We start from the raw sequence: 16,901 nt of genomic DNA on the forward strand, positions 1-16,901 counted from the left end.
TTTCGGAGCTTTGGACCCCAATAAACTGAAAATGTAAAACAAATCTTATTTAGCTTTAAATGATTGTAGTCACTAGGAATCAGTTAGCTATACTCATTCAATTTGTCACTGGGTTTATTGCAGAAGATATTTCACTTAGTGCCGTAAAAGCTTTGTTAAAGTATTTGTATATCACATCCACGTGTCAGATATTTTCAAGTACTTAAAAAGTGAGAGAGCAGGAAAGATAGTGGAGACCAGCAGAAAGAGCAGAGAAAACAATTCACATTGCCAGGTAAGGGAAACACTTAATTTTATCTTATTGGGCTTTTAAGTAAACAATATGGATGAATAAGCTCCCCTCTTTTTAATTTCCTATGTTGTCACCAACAAACATGTTATTTCTTTTCAGCTCACAGTTGTATTTCGCTTAAATTAAAAGTAATTCATTAGTTCACCTGAATCAAAGATAAGGAATTAATTACAAAGTTTTCTGGAGTGAAATAAAGGGGAATTTTATTATGTACTAACCTAACCCCAAAAAATAGTCATAATATCAAATACACACACATACACATACATATATAAATCTAAAGTTTTTAAAAGGCATCAGTGTCTGGTCAATAAAAAAATGCACTGTTTAAATATCCTTAAAGTCTTGGAAAGTTTTATCTTGAGACCACAGTTGCCCACAATTGTTTAATTCTTGTGCTATAGCCTCAACAGTAGCAAGAGTCTCGAAGTTCTAAGTGAATGAGAGTGAGTCTCTCAAATTTGCTTTATCAATGGTTGTTGTGTTTTGAAAGGCTGCCAGAAAGCAGGAAAAGAGAAAGAGTATTTCAGTTCTACTGTTCAAAATCAATGTTTACCTCTCAGCTGATCATTTGATCAATGGCCAAACAGCCATTTGAAATATAATTCATTTATGTATTCCAATGTCCAGCTTCATGATTTTTCCAAGCTAGGTAATTTTCCATTGAGTCTTTCATCCTAATATATTAAACTAATTGAGAAATATGTAGGTCAAGCAGGAGATGCAGATCAGAGTTTCAAAGCCTTTTCATAATAAGGTTAATTTCAGCTCAAACTGTTCTTGGTTATTGATGTTTTTACAAGTTGGCTCAACCTGTTTGCAGCTGATTGCTGCAGCTATTTGAGATCAGTGGTTTTTTTTCTTTTAAAAGCAGTATTGAGATCTCAGATGGTTCCAGGTATTAATAACATCAGATTACTGAAATTGGAAAGTGATAGTCCATTTTTACCACAATCATAAAAAGATGTCTAATGACTAAATCCCTGAGATGTAGACAAACAAGGTTTCTTTTAAACTGTTACCTAGATATGGCTTAAAAAACAACTTGCTTCTTTTGTTTTACTAACTTTATGAAATGAGTAATCAAAATAAAGTGATGCATAACAATTTGTTTAGGGTAATTTGACCTGTGTATTGATCACTGTAAATTCTCAGATTCTGAACTCCCTTTTATTTTAAACCTGCAATTGCAAGAGCAAGTTTAATAATAGCCCCATGACATCTCTACTGAGGAGAAAAGAGTATTCATATTTCCCCTATCCAGGCCTGTCATAATATTGTTCACCTCAGTTAGGTCAAATCTCAGCATTCTCTACTCTAAGAAATACAACCCCACTCTACCTAGTTCTCTCTTCATAGCAGAAATTCACTAGCCATGACCATATCCTGGTGAACCTCCTCTGCAAATTCTGTTTATTGAATAATTGACCCTTTGATCAATACTACAATAGTTTTTTTTTTCTTTTTTACAACCCTTGCCCTCTGTCTTACCTGAAGTTTCTATGGCCTGGAGTATTGAGCTGCTAGTCTTGCCCCTTCCTCAGAATGTCTCTGTGATAGCAATGATGTCAGACCCTCGTGTTAATCAACACCCTCAGCTCATCTGCCTAGGTTTGCCATTGACAAGAAACTCAAATGCATCAATCATATAAATACCACGTATTTATAGCAGGTCAGAGGCTAGGAATTTGATGACAAGTAACCCACCTCCTATCTGTTTAGTCCTTGTCCACCAGCTAAAAGCCATGAGTCAGGAGTGTGATGGAATACCCTTCACTTGTCTGGATGTGTACAGCTCCATCAACACTCAAAACTCAGTTTACATCCAGGAAAAACAGCCCATGTAATTGGCGCCCCTATCCAACACCTTGAATATTACTCCCTCCACCACCAATACACAGTGGCAACATTGTGTACCATCTGCAAACAACACTTCATTAACCTAGCAAGGTTCCTCCAACAGCACCTTTCAAACAGCAACCTGTACTACTGAGAAGGACAAGGATTATAATGCATGAAAGCACCAACACCTGCAAATACCATTCCAAGTTACATTCCATTCTAAATTGGAACAAAATTCTTAAATGCCCTTCCTATCAAAACTGAGAGCTTCTAAACCCCAAGAACTGTAGCAGTTCAAGAAGGCAGCACACCACCAACTTTTCTAGGGCAATTATTGACAGTCAAAAATTCTAGTCCAGCCATCGAAACCCGCATCCCATGAATGAATTTAATTTAAAATTTGAAAGATCTATTTAAATTTACCAATTTAACAACCACTAATGTTGATTTTAAATCCACTTGGACAATCTGAAGAGATGCAATATTCAATAGAAATTCAAGCTCTTTCTTCTTTGATGTTGAATTGAAACTGATTCAACCTCAGTCTGTCCAGACCACAGATCAATGGTATATGCAGCTGCGGTATGCTATCAGTTTTTTTTTCCTTTCACACAGAGGGAAGAGCCATTCAAATTTTCAAAGAATTAGCTGAAGGCTATCCAAGGGGAATGTCGAGACTCATGCTAATGCACTGTGGTGGACGTGCTCTTCTATTACCAAGTAGGTGGAGCCCTCTTTGTTTTCTCCTACTTCAGAGTCTTTTGATCACCATTAAATAGAAAAACCAATCCCCAAGGATGTCCCTTTCCAGTGCAGATATGGGGGTGGGGGGAATGGTTAATCTGAATGAACAAAACAACCCAGTTCTGCCTCTCAGATGGATTGTTCATTTGCTTTGAAGTAGAACCAGCTACTTTGAAGGTGTCTCCAGTTGTGGTGGGATAGTTAATATATAATATTTCTATTTTATGAGTAAACAGAGAAGTGGATTGCAATCCTACGTCTGTCCAAAGAAGCATTTACTAGGCATAACACAAAGCTTTTTATGTCATTAAAGTTGTCTGTTGAACCGATAGTGGCCTTCCTTTCAAGAAGACTCCCAACGGGTTAGCCATTACAGATTGCGATGTTTATCTGCTTCTCAAGTCAGTTTGATTGCTTGCATGCAGCACTTAAAAAGCCTGCGGCAGTTAGCCAGGCAATCTTGAACTGATCTAGTTAATATGCTAATTTTCCCCCTTGGGATTTTGAGGCTATAATCTCCAATACCACCAGCTGTACTCAGCTATGATTGTATATTTGTTCTACCCGCAGGGTACAAGACAAAGGAGATCCATTCAACAAACAGCTATTAGTTGTAATTAGGCCTCAAAACCCATTGAAAATTTAAAAAAACAGAAAGGTTTGCACTAATAAAGCATCTTTCATGACCATCAGGCATCTCAAAACACTTTGCTGCCCATGAAGTATTTTTGAATTGCAGTCACTGTTGTGACATTGGAAACACAGCAGTCAATTTACACTCAGCAAACTCCCGTGAACAGCAATATAATTATAACAAGATTGTCATTTGTCGTGATGTTGTTTGAGGCATAAATATTGACAAGGATGTCAGGGATGATTCCCCTTCTCTTGTTCAAAGTAGTGCAGTGAGACATTTAGGCAGGTAGACACTGCAACAGCACAGCATTTCCTCAGCTCGGCATAGGAGAATCAGCCTTTTTTTTTTGCCAAGTTCTTCATTAGGGCTTAAAATTGAAATAAGCAATAATACTGCCCAACTTTGTTACCATCTTAACTGTGTTGTCATGTTATAGAGTTATACAGTACAGAAATAGACCATTCGGTCCAACTTGTCCATCAAGACCACATATCCTAAACTGATCTAGTCCCATTTGCCAGCGTTTGGCCCACATCCCTCTAATTCTTCAGTATCATCTGATATCTATCATCCTTACTAGTATTAGTCTTAGTTACTGATAACAACCGTGGAAAGATGTCTGAAAAAACCTTCAGCAGAAGATTTGCTCAATGTTGATTACAAACAGAAAAAGATTTGTTACATAATATTCAATAGTGAATTACATTACATCTAGATACGTGGTTGCCTCTTGTGAGATATCAGGATCAATTTAAGTTTGAATTATTATTAGATTTATAGATTTAACACTGGAACAATAATTTAGAGACTGCAATCTGTATCACTGATTACCTCCTTGCTGCAACAGTCCTTTGTGTCCTGATGGGCAGAGGTTACCCTGTGATGTTAATTAACCCTTTCAGTGACTAACTGCCTTATATAGCAGAAAACATAATCCTCTGACTCAGGCAAAAGTACAACCGAAAGAGCCATGCCTGACATTAATGCGGTTAAAAAGGAGTACAAGGAGTTTTGTAACATTAAGTAGGTGAAAGAACTGCATAGAGACTGGTATCCCATCACCAAGTCATCGGTTATTTAAATGAGCACAGTACACTGGCTGTGACCAACCAGCTCGGGGTCTGTCTCTGAAGTAAGGTGATTCTGAATTCCCTGTTTATATTTCTTTTCTTTGGCTGTAGCCAGCCAGCTCAGAGTCAGTCCTCAACCGAGGAGATTCTAATCTCCTGGTCATATATTTTTTCCCTGGAGAAGGAGCACATGGTGTGCACTGGCACTCTCAATACCTTTCGACAGAGGCGTGGTGTGGAGTGCCGTATCTTCTCCCTCCATTCCATTTTGATTTGATCCCTCCCCTCCCCCTCACTTTTTCTTTCACGTAGGCTTTGCCCCTAGCAGCTCTGCTTGATATTGACTCTTTGGTCTCATGGATGTTTTTTACCCTGGTGGTGGTATGTTAATAAAGTTATTTGCACACTTGCTGTTTTTTTTACTGTGTCTCACACCTGCACATGCACAACAAGGGTGCTGGGGTAAATGAGCACTACCGATGTACGGCCGTAGTGTAGGGGGTTTATAAAAATAATCCTCTGTTTATATTGGTCAGCCAGGGCTTCTTCATTGGCCCAGGTTAACAGTCCCGATTAAGGATCTCATTGTTAATAAGAGCCATCTGGTTTTAATCACTACAGTAAAAGATACGCAAGAGTTCAATATACTTGGTAGCAGAAGTTAAGTTTTAGGTCATTGCAACGCTTGTGTGAACCAATGAAGCAAGAGATGTCTCAAGCCTATTGCCTGAAAAAATGCATGAGAAAGTCCATGTTGGGAGCAGGCTGAATATGTCTTCATGCAAGGGCCCTACTCAATTTAAAAGCAATCACTAAAGTTGCTGGAATGCTGAAATGAAAGCAGAAAAATATTGGAATGATAAAATGTCACAGGTCTAAAGTGTTCAGTCTGTTTCTATCTCCACCGATGCTGTCAGAGCTACTGAGTATTTACACCATCTCTCCTACCTGGAAGGATAAGGATGGGAAACACATTGAAACACTGTTGCTTACATGTTTGCCTCCAAGCCACAAGCCATCTTGGCTTGGATCTAAATCACTGTTCTTTCACTGAAATAAATTCAAAAACCTTAAACACACTTCCTAACTATTCTATTGATGTATACACCATGTGGACTGTAACAGTTCAAGAGGACATCCCACTGTCACCTTCTTAAGAGCAATTATGGGATGGATAATAATCCTGGCCTAGTCAGTGACATCCAAATCCCAGAAAAGAACGAATAAAACAAAAAGTGGACACTAAAATTTTTATGCCAAGAAATATAGTTAGTATTCCAGCATTTAGAGAAAAGTGGAATGAGATAGTTATCGGAAATGGAGGAATGTGTAAGGTTATGGGAGAAGGCAGGGGAATGGAATTAAGTGATTTGCTCATTCAGAGAGTGGTGCAGACATCATGAGCCAAATAGACTCTTTCTGAACTGTAACAATTCTATGCCTCTACAATACCTGCTGCTATACCACTTTTTATAAAATCATCATTGCCGCCTTCTTTGTGGCCTGATGATTTTGACTACTAATGTAGAGTCAATTTGAAAAAGAAAATCATTGATGTATTGTGTCATATGGTCCTACATGAAGGGTAACAAACCAATTTCATGATCAGGCCCAGATGCTGCCACACCTGCTAAGGTCTTGCAGCAATTTCTATTTTTTGTTCCCGATCAGGCTTGATTGGATCAGTTTACTCTCCACCACAGAATTAAGACTTTCATTCTAGTCCAAACTGTATTTGATTTCAGATCTCAAAACTGTCAAAGCAATACCACACTGTGCTATCTTCTATCTTTATTAATAGAATTTTAAAAACTACTTTTGAAACTTTGCTTTGTAATATTATGGCAGTATTTTTGTTGTATGTCTTTTTCATATCATTTAGTGATGGCTGTTGCACACTCACATAATGAAAGCATTGAATGCGTGCAACTCAATATCTTCAGGCTCGTGCATTTATGATTGCAGTGTGAGGTAATGCTCACTATAATGCAGAATGTTCAGATCCCTGGCAGAGACAGTGTACAATCACCAAAATGTGAGCTATGTTCTTTCACTGTGGTATCTTCAATTACTGCCAGTCAACAGTCTGGAGTGAAATTCTAATCATACTGAAATATATATTTCTGAAAAGCCCAATATAAACTCACAGCAAAAGTCAATACTCAAATTCTCAAGTTCTGAGTGTGCAATTTAGTTTGGTAATTGAATACATCCTCCCATTGTTCCTTAACAAGAGAGATTTCATCTCTTCTTGCATACAACAGAAAATTATGTTTGACTGAATTTTTCAATGAAAACATCACATACTAAAAAAGAGAATAAAGTGGATGTTTGAGGAATGGATTTTCAGAAGGTGTATGATAAGGTGCTATATTAAAAGGCTTGTTATGAAAATGCAGGTATTTATTGAAACCAATATAGATGCCTAGGCCAGAGTGATGGCTGGAGAAGAAAGGGAGAAGTAAGGATAGCTGAATATTGTCTTTGGATGAGACACTTGTCTGCTCCAGTGATGTATGTTCAGACCACTTATCTTTTCCATTTCTTATAAGTGAATAAGATTTAAACCATGAGAGAAATGTTGGGGAGAATTTTAACAGGCAGGGGGCAGTTGGCACAGATTTGTACACAGAATGAATGCCTTTAAAATGGTGTCGGTTTAAGAATCTGACATCATCTCTCATACTTCTGGGTTTGACCTGTACGAGTTCAGAGGTGAATGTGGAGCCTCCATGCAGCTAACAGCAAACTAATTAAAATGTTCAAAGAGCTAATTAAGAATGTCTTTAACAGCAAGGATGTTGGATTTCATGATCTCTGCATCTCATCAGGATGCAACAGGCAAAACTGCAGCAGGGAGTAATTGCTTACTGAAGGTGACGTTTTGGGAAGGCTTCAGACACTGAAATTGCCATGCCTGTGATTAGCCACAAAGGAAGGCCTGAACTTTGAAGACTATTTCTATTAATCATGACTTTTTGAAAATGATTTACAACTTCCCTGTGTTATTTCCAAATGGCAACGATGGAGCAAGTTCAGGTGTCTGGACGGGTCTAGAGGTGCCCTTCATTGCATATGCTCCATCAAGAGTTTCAAGGATTGTGGTGATCTGTTCTGCCCTTCACATGCCTACTATAGAGAGGAGTGAGACTTCAGTAGGAGAGAACTAGCATGCAGCCATCAATCATGCAGAGGGCAGAGGAAGAGAAGGAATCCATGTGCATAGATCACTGAAAGTTGCCACCCAGGTTGATAGCGTTGTTAAGAAGGCGTACAGTATGTTAGGTTTTATTGGTAGAGGGATTGAGTTTCGGAGCCATGAGGTCATGTTGCAGCTGTACAAAACTCTGGTGCGGCCGCACTTGGAGTATTGCGTACAGTTCTGGTCACCGCATTATAGGAAGGATGTGGAAGCATTGGAAAGGGTGCAGAGGAGATTTACCAGGATGTTGCCTGGTATGGAGGGAAGGTCTTATGAGGAAAGGCTGAGGGTTTTGAGGCTGTTTTCGTTAGAGAGAAGAAGGTTAAGAGGTGACTTGATAGAGACATACAAGATGATCAGAGGATTAGATAGGGTGGACAGTGGGAGCCTTTTTCCTCAGATGGTGATGGCTAGCACGAGGGGACATAGCTTTAAATTGAGGGGTGATAGATATAGGACAGATGTCAGAGGTAAGTTCTTTACTCAGAGAGTAGTAAGGGCGTGGAATGCCCTGCCTGCAAAAATAGTAGGCTCGCCCACTTTAAGGGCATTTAAATGGTCATTGGATAAACATATGGATGATAATGGAATAGTTTAGGTTAGATGGGCTTCAGATTGGTTTCACAGGTCGGCGCAACATCGAGGGCCGAAGGGCCTGTACTGCGCTGTAATGTTCTATGTTCTATGTTCAGTCATGGTGCTTGTAGCTGTCAGTGTGAAAAGACTACAACAGTCTCAGCCAGGTGCATTTCATTAAATTTGCATGTGAGAATTCGATTAGAAATCCATGTAACCCCTCACATACCCTCATTCCAACATTCAACCATCCTTTCCTCCTCTTAAAGGCTGGCCAGACCATTCACCCATGGGTCATTTTTCAGAGTGAATGTAGAAAGTAAAGTGGATGGTAGTGTTAAACTCATCCATAATCTTTTCTTTGTCGATATAAAGAACAGTATTATATGAGTGTTGTTATAAACACCCAAGTAAATTTCTTTTGGAACAAATATATCTTTCTAATCCATGTTGCCTTGCTGCTACATGGTCCTGCCTCTGTGGTTTTAGCAGAGCTGGACACTGGCCCCTTGCTCCACTCCTCTGACACATGAAATTCCAATGATGGATATCCTCTGAGGTTTGAACTGGGTGTGAGTGTCTACCAAATACTTCCCATCTTTACATGCGCGGGGAGACAATGCCCTAGTATTATTATCGCTAAATCCAGATGATGTTCTGGGAAGGTGGGTTCAAATCCTGCCATGGCAGATTGTGGAATTTCAATTCAGTGCAAATCTAGAATTAAAACTGTAATGATGATCATTGTTGGAGGAAACCCCATCTGGTTCACTAATATCCTTTACCTGGTCTAGCCTACCTATGACTTCACACCCACAGCAATGTAGTTGACTCTAAACTGGCCTCTGGGCAATTAGGGATGGGCAACAAATGCTGGCTTAGCCAGCATTACCCACGTCCAGTGAATCGATTAAAAGAAACTGATTTGCCATTTTTTTTGTCAGCATCAACACAAATTCCTGGAACATCATGACACAGACTTCTCTGATCTCCACAGTGGAAATTCTGATGGTACCATACACATTTTCCATTGCTGCTCCACAAGTTCTGTTTTCATGAGTGACTCTAAGGCAGTGTATATTCAGCTACGCAGAGATTCTTGGCACGTTCTTGCCCCCCACCCCACCCCCACCCCCACCACCTCAACCATTCCTATCTCACTGGAATGCTCCATTGCTGCCCATATTCCACATACATGTGCTTCCCACCACATGACAATGTATCTATGTCTACCCACCACAGCATATGTATCTGAGCGGAGAGTGAATATTAATTATGAGATCACACATGCACAGCGTACTTGGCCCCTTCCATGGTCTCTTTGGGCTGTTGGTCCCTTGTCATCTCAGTTATCTTATGTGTAGGACCTCCAAAAGATGAAAACCATGAGTTAGTGTTGACAGTGGAAAAGGGTGCAAACAACATTAACATACTTAATATGATAAATCAGCTTTTGCAGACAAATTCACATGAGTAATTCTTAAGTACCATGTGGCAATGCATCACTTAATGCTGATTGTTGATATCTCAAAACAAAGCAGAGATGAGACTAGTTTCTATGTGTGTAACAGATTTTGTTCACTGTGCTTCAGCTGGGACATCCAGCATATGTTTATTTTTCACTAAGACCATAAACAGGCTTAACTAATCAAGGCCAATGAACATCAATTTAAACTAAGTAAACATAATCAAACACAGTATAAATGCACAATGCACTGATATGAGGGCCCAGATTTTCATCAAATCAGACTCACATGCAAACCCTCTAAAAATGGCAGAAGAACCCAATTCCTGACATTCTTACTCAAAATCCTGCTAATGGCAAGTTTTGCCAGTGCATAATAAGGTCCAGATAGCCCTCGCATAAGTAACACTCTCAGATTTGCCTACTCCATTGTGAGAGTGGGTGTTTTGAACCTCCCTACCACAATTTTTGTGGAGATGGATCCGCTCTGTCAGAACACATGTTCTGTGGTTCCTCAGGGGAGTAATGAACCATGGGAAAATTGAGTCCCAATTGAGGAGCCCAAAAAAATCACTTGCATTTCTTTCAATAATGTTCTTTAAATACACTGCGTTTTCGTGTTTATGTTTTAATTAGATGTTTCTTATCGTAAGTGGGCTATAGGGCTCTGTTCTATAAAGATAATTTGGCCATTAAATTCAGCAGCATTGTGTAAATGTTGAAATACAGTGGAGTATTTTTCTTCAGATTGGAAATGCATTTAAAACTGAAGAAAGCACTGCTTGGCAATAACATTTTAAGCAATTTAAATCAACATCACTTTAACATTGAAAACAAATGTATCTTCAGCTTTCTTGTCATTTGGGAGGTGTCAGATGCCTTTTAACTGTGGAGAAGGTTGTGCATAAAATATACATAAATCCTTGCAACTTGCTAGTACCTGTTAAGAAGTGTTAATCTGTCAAAATGTATCCACAAGTGTTAGAATGTGTATTTACAAATGAGAGTGCTTTTCTCAGTAGAGAGTAATCTGAAAAATAAAGCTTTAAGCAATGGAATTATGTTTTGTTTGTCTATATGAATGGACATATGGATATTCAATGAGCTGGTATGGTAGGTGGAAGTAGGTACTAAATTGGCATAGGGGTATGAGGGCCCATGGGTGATGGCAAGAAGGGATCAGGTTGCTTGTACTACCTGTGATGAATAATTGTTGAGTTGACATGGAAAAGGAAGGGCATAGGGTGGTAGGTGAGGAAGTATGAATTGGCAATGAGGTGTGATAAGGGATTATAGAGAGTCATGAGAATGACCTGGAGTGCACAGAGAATGAGAGGCCATCGAGATAGGTAGTTGGGCATAGGGTGGCACAGATATTTGACATGGGTTTGGTATAGAGAATGAGAGGAGTTAGCAGATGACCGAACATGAGGGATATCAGTTATTTTAAACTTTAAACACAATGTTGGAACCACCCTGAAAGACGTTCTACCATCCCCAGGAACTGGCTGCGTCTTAGACCCTTCTGGAGTCTTCTGGCTCAACAACTCTTCTCCCTTCCAAACCAAAAATCATGTGGCCATTTTTAAAAGTCAGCATTGCACAGCTAGGATTTCTCCCAGCTCTGTGCAGTTCACCTGGGAACAACAGTTGTTGCCTTAGACTGCATTGATTGACAGAACATCTGGTGTAGCTTAAAAAGCAACACAACTGCGAATTTTTACAATGTTAAAAAGGCTTCATTGTAAAATGGCAAGATTCCTCACTTGAGTGGAGAAACAAAGACATCCAGGGCTTTATATTCAGCTTTGAACACTGGATGCAGTTAGAAAAGACAGTGGACAAAGTAATTGAGAACCTGAGCATTACATTCAATGCAGGGAAGTCTAGGAAATTGGTTTGACTACTTTTGGAATACTGCGTGCAATTCTTGTGTCCCTGCAGTAGGAAAGATGCTGTGAAACTTGAAAGGGTTGAGAAAAGATGTACAAGGGTGTTACCAGTGTTGGAGGGTTTGAGCTATAGGGAGAGGCTGAAGAGGCTGGAGCTATTTTCCCTGGAGCATCAGAGGCTGAGAGTCACCTTATAGATGTTTATAAAATCATGAGGGGCATGGATCGGATAAATAGACAAGGTCTTTTCCCTGGGGTGAGGGAGTCCAAAACTAGAGGGCATAGGTTTAAGGTGAGAGAGGAAAGATTTAAAAGGGACCTAAGGGGCAACTTTTTTCATGCAGAGGGTGGTGCATGTATGGAATCAGCTGCCAGAGGAAGTGGTGAAGGCTGGTACAATTATTACATTTAAAAGGCATCTGGATGGGTAGACAAATAGGAAGGGTTTAGCCAGATATGGGCCAAATGCTGGCAAATGGGACTAAATCAGGTTAGAATGCTTAGTTGGCATGGACGAGTTGAACCAAAAAATCTGTTTCCAGGCTGTATACCTCTATGACTCTAAGCTATGATCAATTTATACAAGGCATTGGTTGATACAAGATATGTAAGTTGTTCTCTGCACACACACACACCGCCACCGACCCAACCCGCCACCCCCCACCATACATGCCCCAATCCCATTATTGAAATATATTTAAGTAAGGCAGAATGTGCTGAGTAAATTCCTTGGAAAGATAAGTTACAATTATGAAGAACGTATCAAAATTTGGTCTTCCTCCACAGGTGCATAGAAGATTAGCGAAGAAACATATAAGGTTTTCAAATTAATTGGAAGTATTGAGATATAAATAATATGATTATCTCTTCTGTTTCACCAGCTTGCAACAAGGAAACATAGATTAGTAATGTGAGCAAGAGAAGGAAGGACAGATACTAGAAAGACCTGTTTCACACATAGTGTTATTAGGACATAGGGAACTATTGAGGCAGTGATTAAATCATTTAAGATTGAAATTTAAATTGCATCTGCACAGGAACTTCATTAAAGGACTGGGTAAGGTATTAAAATTAGGAATAATAACTCCAGCTGAACAACTGTCATCTATGCATGACTTTCTATGATTCAAAGTCCCAGCTGTGTAATGACAGCAGATAATATTTATGCTTTATTATTTCATCATATTTTATTATAATTTGCTCTTTGGGTATAACTATAAAATAGTCTGCTCTGTAAGATTCCTAATTGTTGGTCAGTTAATCAAATTTTTAATTAGATTTTCACCCACTGACTGCTGATGACTAGAATAGGAGGCAATGATTTCTCAGTTGTATATTATAGTTATAGTTCTTGGTACAATATTTAAAGCAGTCGGGAATAAAATGTCAGGGACACTTCCTTTTGTACCAGTTCAAATTACTATTGGAGTAAACTAATTGCAACTGTCAAACTTTGTCAGATCGTGTCAATCAACATAATTGCATTAGTTAGTAAACTAAATGCCAGCTCTTGTAGTACAGAATTATTAGGGAATTGTTGCGATCAATCAGAAATACCTGACAATTAGCAAAGTATATCTTGTGTAAATGATGTCTTTTCCTACTGTCTTACTTCAAGGCTATAATGATGTTATTTAATCAAAAGAATCAATGTTAAGTGTATACTAATAGAGCTTGTTTTCAACAGGAACAGAAACAAAAAGATCCTATGAAATGAGATCAATAACCACCTAGTTTGCTTCATAACCTGGTGCATGATACAACAATGGCATAGCTTTTGCAGTCAAGGACAAAGTGATGTGCTCAACACCGACCTTGAAATAAGCTGCCCAGTAGGATCTGGCTATCTCTGTGATGTAGATATCACCTTTCCTGATGTTAATTTGATTTGATTCTGATGTCAATTATTTGGAGTCCACCAACATAAATATCATCAAACAGGCTAAGCAGCAAATCACATTGATGAATTTCAAGATACAGCAATAAAGGACGCAGAATGCAACATTTTATACATTTAATGGAAAGAAATATGAACTTTGTGACATATACACATGAATTAAGTATGGAACTATAATGTCAAAATATGACTTTAAAGTATAGGTTTTTCTTACATTAAGGAATCCTATGTAATATTTTTGGCATAATGAAGAAATTTGACACTCGAAAATATAAACTTAATTTTTTAGGTTGTTCCGAAGTAATTATGAATTTAGCACTATGCTAAAAGTCTCCTTGCACCTTAGTTAAGAAGGTAGAACATTTCAAGAGTTTATAATAAAAAATCACAAAAAAATGGAAGTGATACCAATTGAAGTGATTTATATCTGTGGGGGTCTCAACATCACACCCTCTGGATGATTGGGAAAACATTGATGGCGACTTCTGGATTTGCACATTTAAGTGCATATGTGTAGATGTTTTGTCAGTATTTGTTGTCAGCCTCATAACTGTGATAACAGAGAATGTTGGTAGTTTTGCCATCACTACCAACTCAAATTCCAGACCAACAATCTATCTGTAAGTATATTAAAAAAAAACTTGGAAAGGAAAAGGCCCATCTAACCCATGAATCTTGTTAATTCCACAGTTGATGCATGATGTGCTGTACTATTCTATTAGTCAGCCTTTGTTCAGAGGTAGCACGCTCCCTTCTGAATCAACAGTTGTAGCTCCAAGTCCCATTCTAGACACGTGAACACATGCTGTGTGCCGATATATCAGTGTAGAATTGAGGGAGTGCGTCATTTACAGACAATAAGACGTTTAATGAGGCCCTAACCACGCACTCATGAGTTTAAGTCAGATAAACATGTTGATATGCATATAGGTGGCCAATGGAGATCCTCCATCTTCAGACACCATTGTTTACAAAATCAGCAATCTTGACTCTCCAATTTTCAAAGCCCTTGATATCAGCCAACATCATTGTGTTTTTCTTGTAAATGTTATATCTGTTCTGCTTCTTAAACTGCCAGTTTATTTCTGCTTTTATTTCTTCCTTGCTCCATTACCCTCAATTTCATCAGGCACTACCAGATGTTCTAGTTTCTTTGCAATTAGGTGTCCAAAGAATTATTGTTGCCTCTTGGTGACTCTCTTCAAAAATTGTTCTTGTGCATCAGCAGTCTTCCAAACTTCGTCATTAATTGTGTGTGTTGAACAAATAATCTTGATTGTACATCTCAGAAACTATATCCCTGTTCCCTTTTCATTTATTTTTGTAACAGTTTGTTTTGTACCTGTTGAGCACTTCCTGATGCCTTGAAAACCTTATCTGTCAGACGTTATTAGGCTTCGCAGGTAAGAAAACGATCCAGTTGTTTTGATTCTTTCTGTTCCACTGTTATTTTACATTTGTGTATAATCATTTTCTTTGATATTACCGTGCATACTGATTTGAACATAGAACTTAGAATAGTACAGCACAGTACAGGCCCTTCGACCCACGATGTTGTGCCGAACTTTTACCGTAATCCTAAGGTCTATCGAACCTCCACCCCTACCTTATACCATCATCCAAATGCCTATCTAATAGCCGCTTAAATGCCCCTAATAAGGCTGACTCCACTACCATCTCCGGCAATGCATTCCACGCCCCTACCACTCTCTGAGTAAAGAACCTACCTCTGACGTCTCCCCTGTATCTACCTCCACTCATTTTAAAACTATGCCCCCTCGTAATAGCTACCTCCACCCTAGGAAAAAGTCTCTGGCTGTCTACTCTATCTATGCCTCTGATCATTTTGTACACCTCTATCAAGTCACCTCTCATCCTTCGTCGTTCTAAAGAGAATAGCCCTAGCTCTCTCAACCTTTCCTCGTAAGACCTTCCCTCCATTCCAGGCAACATCCTGGTAAATCTCCTCTGCACCTTTTCCAACGCTTCCACATCTTTCCTGTAATGAGGCTACCAGAACTGGACACAATACTCCAGATGTGGCTGAACCAGGCTTTTGTACAGCTGGAGCATAAGTTCACACCTCTTGAACTCGATCCCTCTTTTAATGAAAGCTAACACACCATACGCCTTCTTAACAACTCTATCCACCTGGGTGGCAGCTTTCAGGGAACTTTGAACATGAACCCCAAGATCCCTTTGCTCCTTCACACTGCCAAGAATCTTTCCGTTAACCCTGTATTCTGCTTTCAAGTTTGTCCTTCCAAAATGAATCACCTCACACTTTTCAGGGTTAAACTCCATTTGCCACTTCTCAGCCCAACTCTGCATCCTATCAATGTCCCTTTGTAACCTAGAACAGCCCTCCGCATTGTCCACAACACGACCCACCTTTGTATCATCCGCGAACTTGCTAATCCACCCTTCCACTCCTTCATCCAAATCATTTACAAAAATCACAAATAGAAGAGGACCCAGGACAGATCCTTGCGGTACACCACTCGTAACTGAGCACCATGTTGAATATTTTCCGTCCACCTGCTGGGTTTATTGCTAATAAGTAACAAATACAGAGCATGCTCAAGAATCTCAGCAGGTCTGGCAGCATCTGTGCAGTAAGAAACAGAGTTACCCTTTGAATCCAGCATCGGAACTGAAAGATGTTGGAGATTTTTTTTTAAATGTACAATTTTGACAGAAGCAGAGACCCAGAACAAAAGACAAAGTGAATGGGGCAGAAAGACAAATAAACATAAAATGAGTATAAATTAAGATGTGAGAGGGAAAGATTGGGTACTAAGGCCAAAATAAATAAGACACAAACAAGACATGCCTTCTGTGTGTTCAGTGGCAGGAGGTGTTTGCTGGTGGTGGGAGGGCAGGGTGGCGAATGGGGAAGAATGTAAGAAAAATAGAGATCAGACATAATGGAATCAGTTTCTGACGTTATTGAATTCAACACTGAGACCTCAAGACTGTAAGGTGTCTAAGCAGAAAATGAGGTGTTGTTGTTCCTGAAGTTTACTTTTTTGGAATATTGCAGCAGGCCCAGGTTAGAAATGTTAGCATGACAGCATGGCGGTTCAATGAAATGGCAAGCAACTGAAAGGTCAGGGTCATTCCTATAGACAGAGCAGATAATGTTCTGGGGACCCAGGTTCGAATCCCGCCATGGCAGATGGTGGAATTTGAATTCAATAAATATCTGGAATTAAGAATCTAATGATGACCATGAACCCATTGTCGATTGTCGGAAAAAAACCCATCTAGTTCACCAATGTCCA

The sequence above is a fragment of the Rhincodon typus genome, chromosome 7 (genome assembly GCF_021869965.1).
Source record: "Rhincodon typus isolate 14 chromosome 7, sRhiTyp1.1, whole genome shotgun sequence".
Taxonomy (NCBI): Eukaryota; Metazoa; Chordata; class Chondrichthyes; order Orectolobiformes; family Rhincodontidae; genus Rhincodon; species Rhincodon typus.